This window comes from Barbus barbus, assembly GCF_936440315.1.
Source record: "Barbus barbus genome assembly, chromosome: 41".
Lineage (NCBI taxonomy): Eukaryota > Metazoa > Chordata > Actinopteri > Cypriniformes > Cyprinidae > Barbus > Barbus barbus.
Window position 1 is genome coordinate 196,751 of NC_136719.1, and position 15,218 is coordinate 211,968.

The 15,218-nt window shown below is 37.8% G+C and overlaps 1 protein-coding gene across 11 annotated transcripts in view; it reads left to right on the top strand.

The window, feature by feature from the left end:
* Positions 1-12,789: 12,789 nt before the first annotated feature.
* The window catches only part of LOC306860776 (uncharacterized protein), a 55,473-nt gene continuing 53,044 nt past the window's right edge, over positions 12,790-15,218 (top strand). For 5 of the 11 annotated variants that reach the window (XM_079402684.1, XM_079402683.1, XM_079402686.1 and 2 more), the window contains exons 1-2: positions 12,830-13,032; positions 13,981-14,028. The gene's annotated coding sequence lies outside the window, so the exon portion shown is untranslated. Of the gene's footprint in view, positions 13,033-13,980; positions 14,029-15,218 lie in introns of all 11 variants that reach the window. The other 6 variants (XM_079402682.1, XM_079402679.1, XM_079402688.1 and 3 more) reach the window with 5 other exon arrangements.

A 15,218-nucleotide genomic window follows, 5' to 3' on the forward strand; every position in this document is an offset into this window, starting at 1 on the left:
TTATGGTTTTTCAAAATGGGCGAACAAAACTAACATCCTTCTGCATCAAGTCATTAGATGGAATTTGTATCCAGTCTGTAGATAATTACAAATATTTGGGTTTTTGGATGGATAAAAACCTAAATTTCAAATATCATGTTGGTTTCCTTGTAAAGAAATTAAAATTCACATTGGGTTTTCTGTATAGACTAAAGTCCTGTTTTTCTTTGGTTTCAAGAAAACGTTTAGTTGTTAGCCTTTTTCTGTCACAGATTGATTATGGGGATACTATTTACAGATTTGCCTCTCTGTCCACCTTGTCCAAACTTGACCCCCTTTATCACTCTGCCCTCAGATATATCACAAACTCTAGTTTTAGGACACATCATTGTTTACTTTACAGTTTGGTAGGATTGTCATCTCTGCATTTGCGCAGGCTTGAACATTGGTATATTTTAATTTATAAAGTTATTTTAGGAAAACTTCCAAAATATCTATATAGGAAATTTTTATCATTTCAAAATTCCTATAATCTCAGGTCACAAAAATGGTTACAGTTTAAAGTGCCGGCTATTAGAACAGAGGCTGGAAAGCTAAGTCTGTTCTATTATGGTCCCTGGTCCTGGAATGATGTGCAGACTAAACTTAAACTACAATCCCTCATCTCTTTAAATGATTTTAAACATAGAATAAAAGAATTGGTCATTGCTAAGTGTAGATGTTTTGATAATTCTACTTCCACTTAAATTCATTATCAACACGATCTTATTAATGTCGTTTTTGTGAACAGTATTATACAGGGTATTAGGTAATACCTAAATGCTTATGCTACTGTATTCTTTGTTGTATTCATTGATGATGTTGGTTTTGTTTGTGGTTTGTTATTTGTTTAATCCTGCTATCTGACCTTGTCTTGACTAGGTCTCACTTGTAAAAGAGGTTTTAACCTCAATGTGACTTTCCTAGTTAAATAAAGGTTATATATTAATCGATGCATTAACCCATGTAGTATATAAAATTAAGGTATGCACTTTGTGTATGCCAAATACCTGTTGTTTGATTTTGAATGAAAGCTAGTTGTGTCAGCGATAATTTGGTGTGGATGAAAGTTGACTTTTAGCGTCATAATACATGATTACAACACGAATAGAAATCTGTTAGGATTTTCTTCATGTGACAAAACAACTGAACAGATAATGTATGCACAGGATGACGCCGTTCGGGGCGGGGCTCCGCCCCATAGGCACAATCTGATTGCAAGAATCCTCCCGTGGGTGGACCCAAAATCGGGCCATTTAAATGGTCACAGAAGCTTTGCTTGTTGCTGTTTGCTTGCGCGCTGACCTGCTTGAAACTCCGGCTCCTCATCTGAGTGCTGTTAAGCGCTCTCAGCCATATACCATCTGGCTCTAAACAGACTTCCTAAGAGCGTCATTACGTCACAGAGAAACCAACCAATTGCAGGAGGGCATCCCCAGTGACATCACACAACGACAACTTCAGCAGCAAATCCGCACCCAGGATTCCCTCAGCCAGGAAAGGAACGAAACAACTCAGAGCAAGTAATCAAATAATTCTCAATAATTCTGCTGGAAACTGGTTGAAGTAATTTTGAGAGTAAAGATAGACAAGTTCTCTGCTTGAAACTCCCTCAGGGAAAGTTTCAGCATCTAGCAAAAGAGTGCTAGTTTAAGCTTTCTTCAAGTTCATTGCCTGCAATGTGTGTGTTTGTGTGTGTACGTATTCTGTTTTGTATTATTTTAGCTTAGTAGTATTGTAGAGTAGCAAATAAACTTTGATTTATAAAGAGATCTTTTGTCTGGTGCTATGTGATTTTCAAATCTGAAACTATTTGCCAAAGATTTGCGTTACCTATGTTCAAAATCACCTAATCAATTCTGTATTACTGTGGCCACGGGAATAAATTGAATTGTTAAGAGATACTGGTTTTAATGCTTGCTGGACAAGTCGTTAATGAGGTATCGTTAATAAGGTATAAGTTGAACGTTTTGATTAGTATATATTAAAAATACCAATATCGAATCAATACGATTCGATTTCCAGAAACTACAATTAAAATAATAGTTCTAAAATGATTACAGTTAGCAAAACGTTCTGACAACTTGTTTTTGTTAGCTGGGTAGATCCTGATGTGTGTTGTCTAACCCCAATAGAGTTCAGCATGTCTATGAATGCTGATCCTAATGCAGCTTTTTCATTATCAATGTGGATATTAAAATCACCAGCAATTAAAACTTTATCTGCAGCCAGTACAAACTCAGATAGAAAATCAGCTAATTCTTTAATAAAGTCTGTATGGTGCCCTGGTGGTCTGTATACAGTAGCCAGTACAAACATCACAGGGGATTTATCATTAACACGTGTTTCTCTGGATTATGTTATATGAAGCACCATAACTTCAAACGAGTTATACTTGAAGCCCGCCCTCTGAGAAATATTGCTATAAACTGTAGCAACACCTTCCCCTTTGCCTTTTGAACGCAGCTCATTTTTATAACAGTAATCTTGGGGGGTAGACTCGTTTAAAATAATATATTCATCTGGTTTTAGCCAGGTTTCTGTCAGACAGAGCACATCTAGGTTATGATCAGTGATCATATCATTTACAAAAAGTGCTTTCGTAGAAAGGGAGCTGATATTCAATAAGCCGAGCTTAATCATTTATTTCTCTGTATTATATACGTTTTATTAGTTGAACATCAATTAAATTGTTACTCTTAAATTGGTTTGAATGTTTTTTGTATTTTCTAGTTCGGGAACAGACACAATCTCTATTGTAGGATACAGTATCTAAGTGAAAGGGTCTCTATGTGCTGAGAATTAAAGGGGTCATCAGATGCTAAATTCACTTTTACATTTTGTTTGAATATAAATGTGTGTTGGCAGTGTGAGTACACATCTACCCTATAATGATAAAAATCCACCAAGTGGTTTTTATTTAATCTCTAAAACCTAATATCCCCTTTTTCAAATCAGGCGAAGGCCGCTCCCACGATAGTTGATCGACACGGCCGTCTTACCTTAGATCTGCCCTGAGTGAGCTGTCATCAGTCCGACTGCCACTGTTTCGATGCTGGAGCAGGGACGTAGACAAGAATGTTTCCATAGTGATTGAGGTGTTTTGTTGTTGGATGTAATAATGAACATAGCAGTCGTCATTTACTCCCGACACCTGAGCTGCTGAAGACACAGAGGATTACATTTGTTTGTGAAGGGAATGTGCCTCCCGATCAGCCTAAATGCGCTTATGTTCATATGAATCGTTCGTGATTCAGCTTCACCTACAGCAGAAGTGAGTATAAGGTGTTTTTTTTAATCTTTGCAATCGCTATTCCTAATGATGTGCTAGTTAGCAAGTTTCACAGCTAAATGCGACTAAAGTAAACAGTTTCTCAGAGCATGGCTCCTCACCCCACAGAAGAGAGGGGCGGGGTGAGAAGAGGTCATTAGCATTTAAAGCAACATGCAAAAAAAACGGGTTGATATCTGCAGAGCTGATTTTGACAAGGTAAAAAGGGTTTTGTTTTACAGTACCATTGAGAAATTTTAACCAAAGTATGTTATAGACTTTTCATTAAGACCCTAAAGAATGATTTCAACTTCTGGAAAATAGGCATCCAATGACCCCTTTAACTGACTTCTGTGACGTGAGGCAGCTAGCAGACGATCGGTTTAGCCAGTCTGTCTGCTTCCTGACCTGGGCCCCAGTTAGTCAAGTATAAACTCTAAGAGTATGTGCCATATTTCTAGAGACAAGTGTGACACCACCCCTGGAGGGATGAAGACCATCTCTTTTCAACAGGTCAAGTCTGCCCCAAAAACTTGTCCGCCTCGGACAATCTACAGAGAACGCCACTGTCCCTGGAGGATCAGGGGAAGTGTGTGCAGCCCAGACACACAATATGGCGACCAGCATGACAGGAAGCACTGAGAACAAAGTAATGATTTCTAAGACAGGTAATGCTAGTGATGGGGAAATGAAGCTTTTCGAAGCGCCAAGGCTTTCCCCTCAACTGTATCGTAAAAAGGTTCATTACTCTAAGCTTTTCAACACATCGCACACTAATGACATCTTGTGGTCAAAGGTGGAAAAACCCACATGTCCCAGCGATTTTTGGACCATTTCAAATAATAAATCAATTTATGCTACGAAAACCATATAAAGAATGTAATTAACCATGTAATTTTACTTCCACAAGGTATGAATAAATTAATCTGTGAATAAACTTCTGAAAGTATAAGCATGGTTCATGTAGGCATATATGATAAAAATGAATTAATATTGTTAAGTTCATTAATATTATTATCAATTAGAAGTGCTTGTATGTGGGGATTACTAGGCCTACAAAATGAACATGCACAAAACTACACATGTACATATTTATTCTTATTATGTTTTATTCTTAACAAAGAAGTAAATGACACTTGACACCTGTGCAAGGGGTTCATATAATTTGAATCAGAATACGAAGCAATCACATACTTGTGTGTGAAAAAGAAGCTTCAGATGTCACAGATTACATGGTTATGGCAAAGCTCCAGTACAGTGCTTCACTGTGAAATGTTTCAGGTTTTTTTTTTAATACAAGCTTCGAAGCCTCGGTGTCGAACGTCACATCACTAGGTAATACTGAGTCCACTGGGCTTGAGTGCACCGCAGAGCCTGCTTCTCAAAATCACAAAAACTCCCTCGAGGACCATCTATGGAAAGTTGTGATTTAAGTGTTCATGTTCATTAAGTCCACAGCCAGAAAAGGAGATTAAAGAAGTTCCTGCAGAAGTTGCTGTCACAAGTTTATCTGCAGCGACTTCGGACAGCGACTTCTGCAAGAACGTCTTTAATCTCCTTTTCTTGCTGTGGACTTAATGAACACAGCAAAACGGTGTTGCGCTATGGATGTCCCGAGTTCGAATCCCAACTCGAGGACCTTTCCCGATCCCACCCCCCATCTCTCTCCCACTTTGTTTCCTGTCCGATCACAATAAAGGCGAAAAATGCCCAAAATAAATCTTTAAACAATTGTCCGAAAAATTGGTGTGAAAAGCCAAGTCCAAAAATTCCTGGGGTGTGGTCCTCAGGGAAACGCTGAGATCCTGCTAGACGGTCAGCTGTTCTATTACTTTGGACTTGACAAAACAGGCAGAGGAAAGGATCTATTTGCAGCTAGTTTAACTAAGTGACAAATTAAACAAAGAACAAGAACAAAACGCCAGAGTGACAACCATAACATTCAACAACTGATAAAGCACAAGGGAAATACATACAGAACTGAAGCAATGAACTAATCAGTAATTAGATGCTTGTGGTTCAATGAGTGTCCATGACAACAAACAAGGAGAACAGAGCAGCAGGGATACTTGAGAAGTGAAGTGAAGTGAAGTGACATACTGCCAAGTATGGTGACCCGTTCTCGGAATTCGTGCTCTGCATTTAACCCATCCAACGTGCACACACACAGCAGTGAACACATACACACACCGTGAACATACACCCGGAGCAGTGGGCAGCCATTTATGCTGCGGCGCCCGGGGAGCAGTTGGGGGTTCGTTGCCTTGCTCAAGGGCACCTCAGTCGTGGTATTGAGGGTGGAGAGACATTCACTCCCCCCACCTACAATTCCTGCCGGCCCGAGACTCGAACCCACAACCTTTGGATTACGAGTCCGACTCTCTAACCATTAGGCCACGACTTCCCCTCATTTCATTGTTGCCTTGTTTGAGGGGAACAAGGCAACAATGAAATACAAAACTACTGTATATACTAAAAGTCCTAGACATAGACACAGGGAATATATGACAACCTGAACAAGCTAATCAAGGTCTTCAAAATTATTAGAAAGTTACTGGCAGGCAAGTTTGATCAAGGTTGGAGCTAAGCTTTGCAGGGAAGTGATTGTCTTCTTCCCGTGAGGTAGCGATACACAGTCGGTCAAGTTTATCTCCTCACTAGAGCATTTAAAATAAGCATTCAAGAAAGAATTGTATTCCTATAAAGCTCCTGAAGATAATAACTCAAGAGCAGTAAGTGATTTTTGTTTGATTTAAATTAACAGCATGGGCAACAGTTTGTACATTACGCAGCTGTCACAACGAATCTAATATACACATGCAATTTCTTTCCTAGCTGTTTACATTAACAGACATAACCAATAGTGTTTGTATGAACTTTTTTATGTTTTTGATAGTTTAAGATGCAAAAGAGAACTTACTTTCAACACACCGTCTGACAACCAGCTTTCTCATATGATGAAGGGTCATATGATGCGATTTCAAGTTTTCCTTTCTCTTTGGAGTGTTACAAGCTGTTCATGCATAGATAAGATCCCTAAAGTTGCAAAGACTAAAGTCTCAAACCCAAAGAGATATTCTTTTTATTCTCACTCTGGCGCCATGTGTTGGAGACGCTGTGTTTTGTTGTGAAAGCGAAAGTACTTTGTTTGGGTTTCCAAAGGAGGACACAACTAGAAATCAGTGGTTAAATTGCATTTATAACACTGTTACAGAAAAGTTAAACCCAAATATTAGAGTGTGTGCAGCACATTTTACGGAGGACTGTTTCCTGAACCTGGAAGAGTAGCCTACAATGCTGGCTTGCACAAAGACTGTTTCTATAAAGTGGGGCAATTCCAACTTTGCAAGGACAGTCTGGCACTTCTGACTCACAGCCTGTAAGTATGTTTTGATTTTTAAAGAATTTGCCACTGACTATTCAAATGCAAGTTTTGAGCTGTGTAGAGTACATTTATGCATTTTTTAGCGCTTGTTGTTTGCCGTTTCTATGATCACAAATGCGGAAATGCAACTATGCAACGCGACACGTAAAAAGACAGTATAAGTCATTATTATCAGTAATTATGTCCCACTGGATGCAACAAATACCTCGTTTATAATGGGTTTTATTGTTTTTGTGTCATCACGCTAGGACACGGCATCACAATACGGTAAGGGGCGTAACATTTCTGTTACATGCTTGAGGTATTCGGCCAATCACAACGCACTGGATAGCTGGCCAATCAGAGCACACCTTGCTTCTCAGAACGATGAGCTTTGTAAAGGTCGACGCATTTCAGAAAGGCGGGGCATAGAGGAGCAACAATAATGTACAGTGTGTGGAAAATAATGTGTTTTTTTAACCTTAAACCACATAAACACATTGCATTACACCAAATCCACAAAATAATGTTCTTTTTAGCAACGTCATATGAATCAATGAAGGAATGAATGAATGATGCATTTATATAGCGCGTTATTGTGTATAGCTGTACACCCAAAGCGCTTTACAATCATGAGGGGGGGGGTCTCTCCTCAACCACCACCAGTGTGCAGCATCCACTTGGATGATGCGACGGCAGTCACGGTACAACGGCGCCAGTGCGCTCACCACACACCAGCTACAGGTGGAGAGGAGAGAGAGTCATAGAGCCAATCAAGTGGATGGGGATTATTAGGAGGCCATGATTGACAAGAGCCATTGGAGGGAATTTGGCCAGGACACCGGGGTTACACCCCTACTCTTTATGAGAAGTGTCATGGGATTTTTAATGACCATAGAGAGTCAGGACCTCGGTTTAAAATCTCATCTGAAAGACGGTGCTTTTTTGACAGTATAGTGTCCCCGTCATTATACCGGGGCGTTAGGACCCACACAGACCACAGGGTGAGCACCCCCTGCTGGCCTCACTAACACCTCTTCCAACAGCAACCTAGTTTTCCCAGGAGGTCTCCCATCCAGGTACTGACCAGGCTCAACCCTGCTTAGCTTCAGTGGGCAACCATTCTTTGGCTGCAGGGTGATAAGGCTGTGGTGTGACCGATAGGACCCCTTTAAAATGTGTGCAAATAATAAACTTTCATGATGTCAAAGAACTTCAATATGACGTGAGCGAGATAAATATGATAATCAAAACCAAACAGGAGTTTTAGTTTTGGCAGAGTATCCAAGGCACAAGCTGTAAAGGCACAGCCTCTCTTCTGGAAAGGGGGCGGGGAGCAGCATTTGCATTTAAATATACATAAACGAAAACAGCATGTTTTTTGCTTTTGTTATAATGGTCATTTTCAGCATGGAATAACAAATGATCTGTGAGTATGAAACTTCTCAGTCACATTCTAGGAACAAGTCTGAGACTTATATTACTTTCTGAGATTTATATAGGCCTTTATCACAGTCCGCGTGTCATCACATCCAGCTCCGATTAGTAGCGTAAAGGAATTTCCACCTGCTTTATTGTCAATGGACAGATGCCAGTTTTGTGAAGAAAATTTATAATTTAGTTTATTATATAATATTAATAATTTAGTTTAATTGAACATTGAACACAATTAACACCAATGTAAAAACTGCGTATTTATACCCTTTCCATACCATATATCATGTCATCCTTCATTTTAATGTGTAACATAGTCTATCTGAGCGACGCGGTGTTGTCAGTCAGATTAATGAAGAGCGTGCAGTTCAAGTTACTACCAGAGGAATACTCGAACTGATTTAATTTTATTTTTAATATTATTTTATTTTTTAATTATATGAATTGTGATTAACCTCTCGCTCTTGTTCACAGTATAATGATATTCAATCATTGCACGCAATCACAGAAAATATCTAGATTAAGATTATCAAACTTATTTTTAATTATCGTCTATGGGCTGGAAATATTTCTTTATTTGAACAACTTCAATTTGATGCACTTATAGAGGATTGCATCATAAAGTCAATTCATGGAAAAATTTTAAGCATTATGTTTAATTCAACAAGTTTGCCCTAAACCTTTAATTTAATCCTTCTATACAGCCTTTAGTCATAATTAATGTTTTAAGTTTTGGCTAATTCTAACGCTTATTAATGTGATAATTGTTTGTATAGTTTTCTGGCTGTTCTGTAATAAAATAAGGTGATCAGACTGTGAATAATTGCATATACACATACAGTATGGCTCATGCACTCCTGTTTAAGTCACAAAATACTCATCGGGATATCATGGCAACACATTCCTTGGTTTCATAATACTCAATTAATTGTTGTAAACTAAGATTGGTGTCTTTAGAAGACGTATAGGTCTTCTAAACAATGCCGTGCTATGGGCACAACCATAGATAGAGGCTGCAGCGGAAGTTCTTTTACGCTAGTATTTGAATCTTCTGCTTTTCAATTGCAGAAGTGTGATAAAGGCCTATTAAGGGGCATAATAGGTGCCCTTTAAGGAAACAGGAACAGAACAGATCTATTAAGTAAAAGTCCATATAACAAAACATGAGTACAGAACTATTACAAAAGTATTATTTAATAAATCCAAACTCAGAGCACCTGTAAAATGTTTACTGTGTTTAACCTGTTAACCTTTGCCAGAGTGATGGCGCACTGAACGCTCTTTGTTTGCATGTGTCATTGTTTTCTAATAGAATAAATGAAACGGGACAAAGTTAATCTTGACAAACTATATATCCTTCTGAAGGTCTAAGCCTCAAGCATCGACGACAGATCGCTGTTTTTCGATGGAAAGCTTATAAGGAATGTATTTGCTACATTTGTGTAAGCAGTACACAACAAAACATGCAGAGTAAAAAAGCTGTACGTACCAGATTTATTGTAATAACGAGTTACAAACGCGTCCACTGCTGAAATCCCAGTTTAGTTAGAGAGGTAAGGGTCCACAGAACAACATCCCAGCGAGCACTTTTAGTCCAGCGAAACAATAACGTTGTAATAAGGATGAATATTCCTTTGTTTACGTTTCATTTCTTTGGGAAAGTTATTGTTCGCGCCTGTTATGGAATAAATTACGCTCAAAAACAGCGTCTTGGTGGTAAAAAAACAACACGGTGTTGTAGCATACAGTTTTACAAACAGAATGAGACCGTCCACGGAAAAAAAAGTCTAAGATAAGCGAAATATAGATTGTTTGAATTTGGCGCGCTCTCCTGAGTGACGCACGCTGTGACACGCACGCTGTCATCTGAGCGGGGCGTAACTTAGCGATCTGCTTTTTCCATAAAAAAACTTTCTTTTTTTTTTCTTCTACATTTTTTATATGTGTGTATTGTGTGGGGAATGTGGCCGTATCTGCATGATTATAATATGTATGGACACACATCAGCGTGTTTATTACCAACTCTATGATGGCTATCATTGTGATTCAATGATACAATGATCAGCTATTATTGATTATATGGCCCATCTGTATGATTATCATCTGTATGGACGCACATCAGCATGTGATTACTGATTATATGACCATGTCTGCCAATATCACTTCATGTCTGGCAATCAGAATACTTCAGTATACATACTATAGACAAAGCCATTTTTTTCTTTTTTATTACTCAAATAATTATTTTTGTATTTTTTAGTGCTCAAATAAATCTGTCTATTATTTTATAGTTGAAAAACTATGCAGGAACATGTATAATGATTAAAATAGTTTGTATAATTCTGCAATCCATTTGGTGGTTATTTTTCCTCAAACAGGGGGGTGGGAGGGCTATAAATAGTTTCAGAAAAAATATTGCAGGAATCTCATTTTTCATGGTATCTTCTTCAAATTTGAAATATGAACTCATGAGACACGTGGCTTTCAATCCATTACTTTTCTGGATTGCTCCAGGACTTATTTCATGTATTTGTATATGGAATAAAAAAACATTCAGTCTGGAAAAATATTTTTCAAGGCACGTCAGTGTCTATAACTTTTTATCTTTTTGAGCATTATCAACTCTGGATGACAGATAGTAAAGCCTAGAGTGTCTTCTTTCCAAAGATACCTAATTTGCTTGTAGCACACTTTGTCAGGAACTGTAACCGTTTTAATTTAGGTAGGTTATTTTCACCTGTGAAGTCCAAAATGGGGGGCGAAGGTTAACAGGTTAACTGAGCCACACAAAACACTATGAGCCATGTCGTTACTTTAAAATGCGCCATTTGTGCTGCCAACATGCAATAATGTTGCCAGTTCTTCTTAGCATTATGAAATTTGAAATCATACTAAGCAAGTCACAACTTCCTGTCTAATGTCTTTAATGGAAACGTCTTGAAAACGTTGTATGTAAAACAATGTGAACAATCTCCCTGAAAGAACGCACAAATAATAATTGCTAATATTAATATTGTATAATCAATAGTTATACTGTGCTGGGAGAATAAAAAAGCAAACAAATAATTATATTACACTAGATTCCCCTGATTATTATAAACCACGGCTATTAGTGTGGCTCATGAGCTGCTCCCTAAATCAAGCAAATCACCTTTTCCATTTCAGTTAGGATGCTACCTTCAAGCATAGCTGCTTTTGTAGAAAGCAGACTGTGAGCAGTTCACTAGGATGTGAAAAGGATCTTTTCTCATGCTTTCTCAATTAGTTGACTACAGAACGTCCTTAAGGAACATCTATTGATGGGTCAGAGAAACAGCAGCCGTGTCCTCTGTTCTGCTTGCATTGACCACTTCCTCAGAAAGTGTGTGTATTCATAAATACAAGCTGGGAGCCTTCATGATTGTCTGGCTGCTGACAAGGAGCATGTGCGCATGTTAGCAGTCAGATAATGTCACAGTGTGACAGAAGTGAGAGTGTTAGAGACAGAGAGGAAATGAGAACAGGCCCCAATGCTCACAAGAGAACACACACACACACACACAGCATGTGACTTGGTGACCATGTTCTAAACGTGACACAGTCACACAGTGACATTGCATAAATCACTGAAAACTAGGAGTTATTTTCAATGTGTGAATATATTATTTGTTTGACTCACCACACCCCTAAATAAATAAATACAACTCCATAAGTATTTAGACCCCTAACTCAGTATACTTTGTTGAAGCACCTTTGGCAGTGATTCTGTTATTCTTCTGTTAGTCAGGTTGGAAGTTGTTCCGTCAGTGGACTGTAATTTTCAGGTCTCTCCAGGGATGTCCAAGCTCTGGCTGGATCACAGCAGGACGCTATCACTAGACATTTTTTAAACTACTTCCATTTCAGAATTGTATGATACTTTGCTCTTGTGAACTTTTAATGCACAATGAATAAATAAATAGTCAAGTCAAGTCAAGTCAATGCTATTTATGTAGCGCTTTTACAATGCAGATTGTGTCAAAGCAGCTGGCCAGATGAGCCCAGCAGTAAATAAATAAATAAATACTTAAGTACTGTTTTGTATTCTAATGGTAAAAATGGTAATAAAAAAATTAATAAAATCTTGATTGTTATGATTTTCTTGATTATAATGATTTTATATATTTTTATTTTTTTTTACAGCAAATGGGAAAACCTAAGGGAACCTTCATACACTGGAAACCTTGGATTTTTAACTTTAAACTTTAAATCAGCATCAATCATGTGAGGGATAAAATGGTTTTAAAGCTGACAACATTCTAGTACAGTAGTTTACAAGCAGTGATTCACAATAAAACTAGAATGCCTTTTACTACTCATCATAGTCAGATCATTTAAAAAGTTGGTGGTTAAATGAAAAGCAGGGCATGTGGCACCTATAGCCAATGGTACGAGCTGCTGTATACATGTAGTGCCGCAGCCAATCAAAGCAGCCCTTGATAGGGCTGGGAGGAGGAAGTGGCCAATGGGGGGAAGGCAGTGTCGGTACATTCCCCAGCTCTTAAGAGGTTAATGAGCAAAGCTGCTCGGCTTCCTGCCAGCACGTCCAGCAGCTCAGAAACGTTCCCACAATGAGTGAAAGCTGTATCACGACAGGACTGAGTCTAATTATATACCCACAGAGAGAGGGAGAGACAGGAGGGGGTCACAAAGGGTGAGCGAGCTGAAGTGTGCGAGTCCCTGCACGTGTGTGTGTGTGTGTGTGCATGAAACCAAAAGAAGGCAGAGCGAGCTGTAGAGAGAGAGAGAGAGACGGAACGCTCGCAGCGGGTGAGAATACAGAAGATACAGCACAAGAGTGACTAGGTGAAGACAAGATAAGGAAAAAGACAGTTTACAGCATCATGCTGCATATTTCCGCCTGCTGTGCTGCTGCTTTCCCATGATCACTCAGACTATTTCTCACCATAAAAAGACACCCAAAGAGGTAGGACACTTTTGAATGCGTGTGCTCATGTTGACAAGTGTGACAGAGTAAGTGTTACCGAGTGTCTTCGAGACAAACGGGTGTGTGTGAGGTATGTTGTGTGGGTATTCAAGCAATGACAAGACAATGTCTGAGTCAAAGTGTGTGTGAGTGTGTTCTTCAAAGTCATCAGCTTTACATAAAAAGCACAAAGGCAGGGTTCGTGATGTACCACACTTAGAGAATAGATAGCGCTGAAACTGTTGGAAACAAGCAAGCTGATGCGGCCTCAGACAAGGCATGACTGATCAGTGTGTTTTGTTGTACAGTTCTGCACCGTCAAAGTGAAACATGCACTTCTTATCGTATGATCTATTTCAAGCTGCTCTGACCCTTTAAATAACTCTCCCTGGTGTAACTTCATGCAGTAGGTTTAATTAAGGCATATTTTAGATTTAAAACCTAGATCTGACCATAGTCAGACATTCAAGAAAACTGCTCTGACAAAACATTTTTTATGAAGTATGTGTATATATGTTGTTACTATTATTATTATTATTATTATGTATTTTTTAAAACTTGATAGCCTTTTATTTTATATTGTTCAAATACACGGTATATAACGAGAATGCCAATGTTGCATAGTGATTTATTTTTTGAATCATCAAAACTTCTAATCAGATTTTTATCAAGTATCTTAGTATTTTTTTCTTATAGATTTTTTTATATATTTTGTTTTTCAAAATATAACATACTATAGCTGTCAGTGATTCTCAGGCAGTTGCTGCCTCTTTAAGATGGCTATTTTTACAGTAGCATTCAGACACGTGTGTGTGTGTGTGTGTGTGTGTGTGTGTGTGTGTGTGTGTTTGAGAGAGAGAGAGAGAGAGAGGTGGAGGCAAGGAGCAGGAGTGAGTCTGTGGGTGTGTGAATAGAGTAATTCTTCTGGTTTGTGCTTCTCTATTACAGACTTAGGCTGTCAAGTGTCTGCTGGTTAGTTAATCATTCATTCTGCAGGTTAGTCCAGACTCATGACTCACGACTCACTCATAAAAGACTACTTAATGTTATTTGAATCAGTGATCTTCAATCTTAAATCTTTAGTTTAACTCATTGTATTTCACCATAAATCTAACAATATTTATGACAAGAACCAAACAAAACTGTAATTGGAGTTTAAAAAGAAGACAATGGTTTAGCAGTGCTCAATATAACATTGCATAATATAATGAAATCCTGTGTTTTTATTTTATACTGTAAATAGTAAAGCATTTTTATTTTAAGAGATAATTACATTTACATTTACATTCATGCATTTAGCAGACGCTTTTATCCAAAGCGACTTACATTGCATTCAAGTTACAGCTTTTACATTTTATCAGCTCTTGCTGAGATAATACTCCCATTTTATCAGATGCTTTTGGTAACACTTTAGATTAAGGAAAATATATTCACTATTAACTAGCTCAGTAAAGTTTTATTAATTAAGTTTGTTTTCTTAATAAACTCCTAAATTGCTGCTAAATAATAGTTAGTAAGGTAGTTGTTAAGTTAGGAGGTATGAGGGGGATCTAGAATATGGTCATGCAGAAAAAGACATTAATATGTGCCTTACAGGTACTAATAAACAGACAATATGCTACTAATATGCATGGTACTGTAATAAGCAACTAGTTAATAGTAAGATTTGGTCCTTTAAAAAAGTGTTACCATTCTTTTATACACACTAGTTTATTGTTTTAGAATAATGACTCGTTTTATCACTAATGCAGATCCTCCTTTGTTTTATTACTTTTTATTCCATTAATTTCACACAATAATTAGTTCATCCACCTATTTGCTTATTTGTTCGTTCGTTCATTCATTCATTCATTCATTCATTCATTCATTGCACGCACATTATTAAAACACTACTTAAAACACAATATAATCACAGAATATATAAATAAACATTTTTATGTATGAAAAAAAAAACATTTATATGGATGAAACTGTAAATAAAGAACCATATTTTGGGCTACAATGTCATCAAGAGAGAAATCAAAATCACAGTGGATGAAAAAAAAAATGTGTTCATGTGCTCATGTTAACAATGTGACAGCTGTGATCTGACAGATCACAATGCCATCATGTGCCCATCAAGCATACTAATATAGGCTAATCAAGGCATGTGTGTGTGTGTGTGTGTGTGTGTTTAAGGCACATGG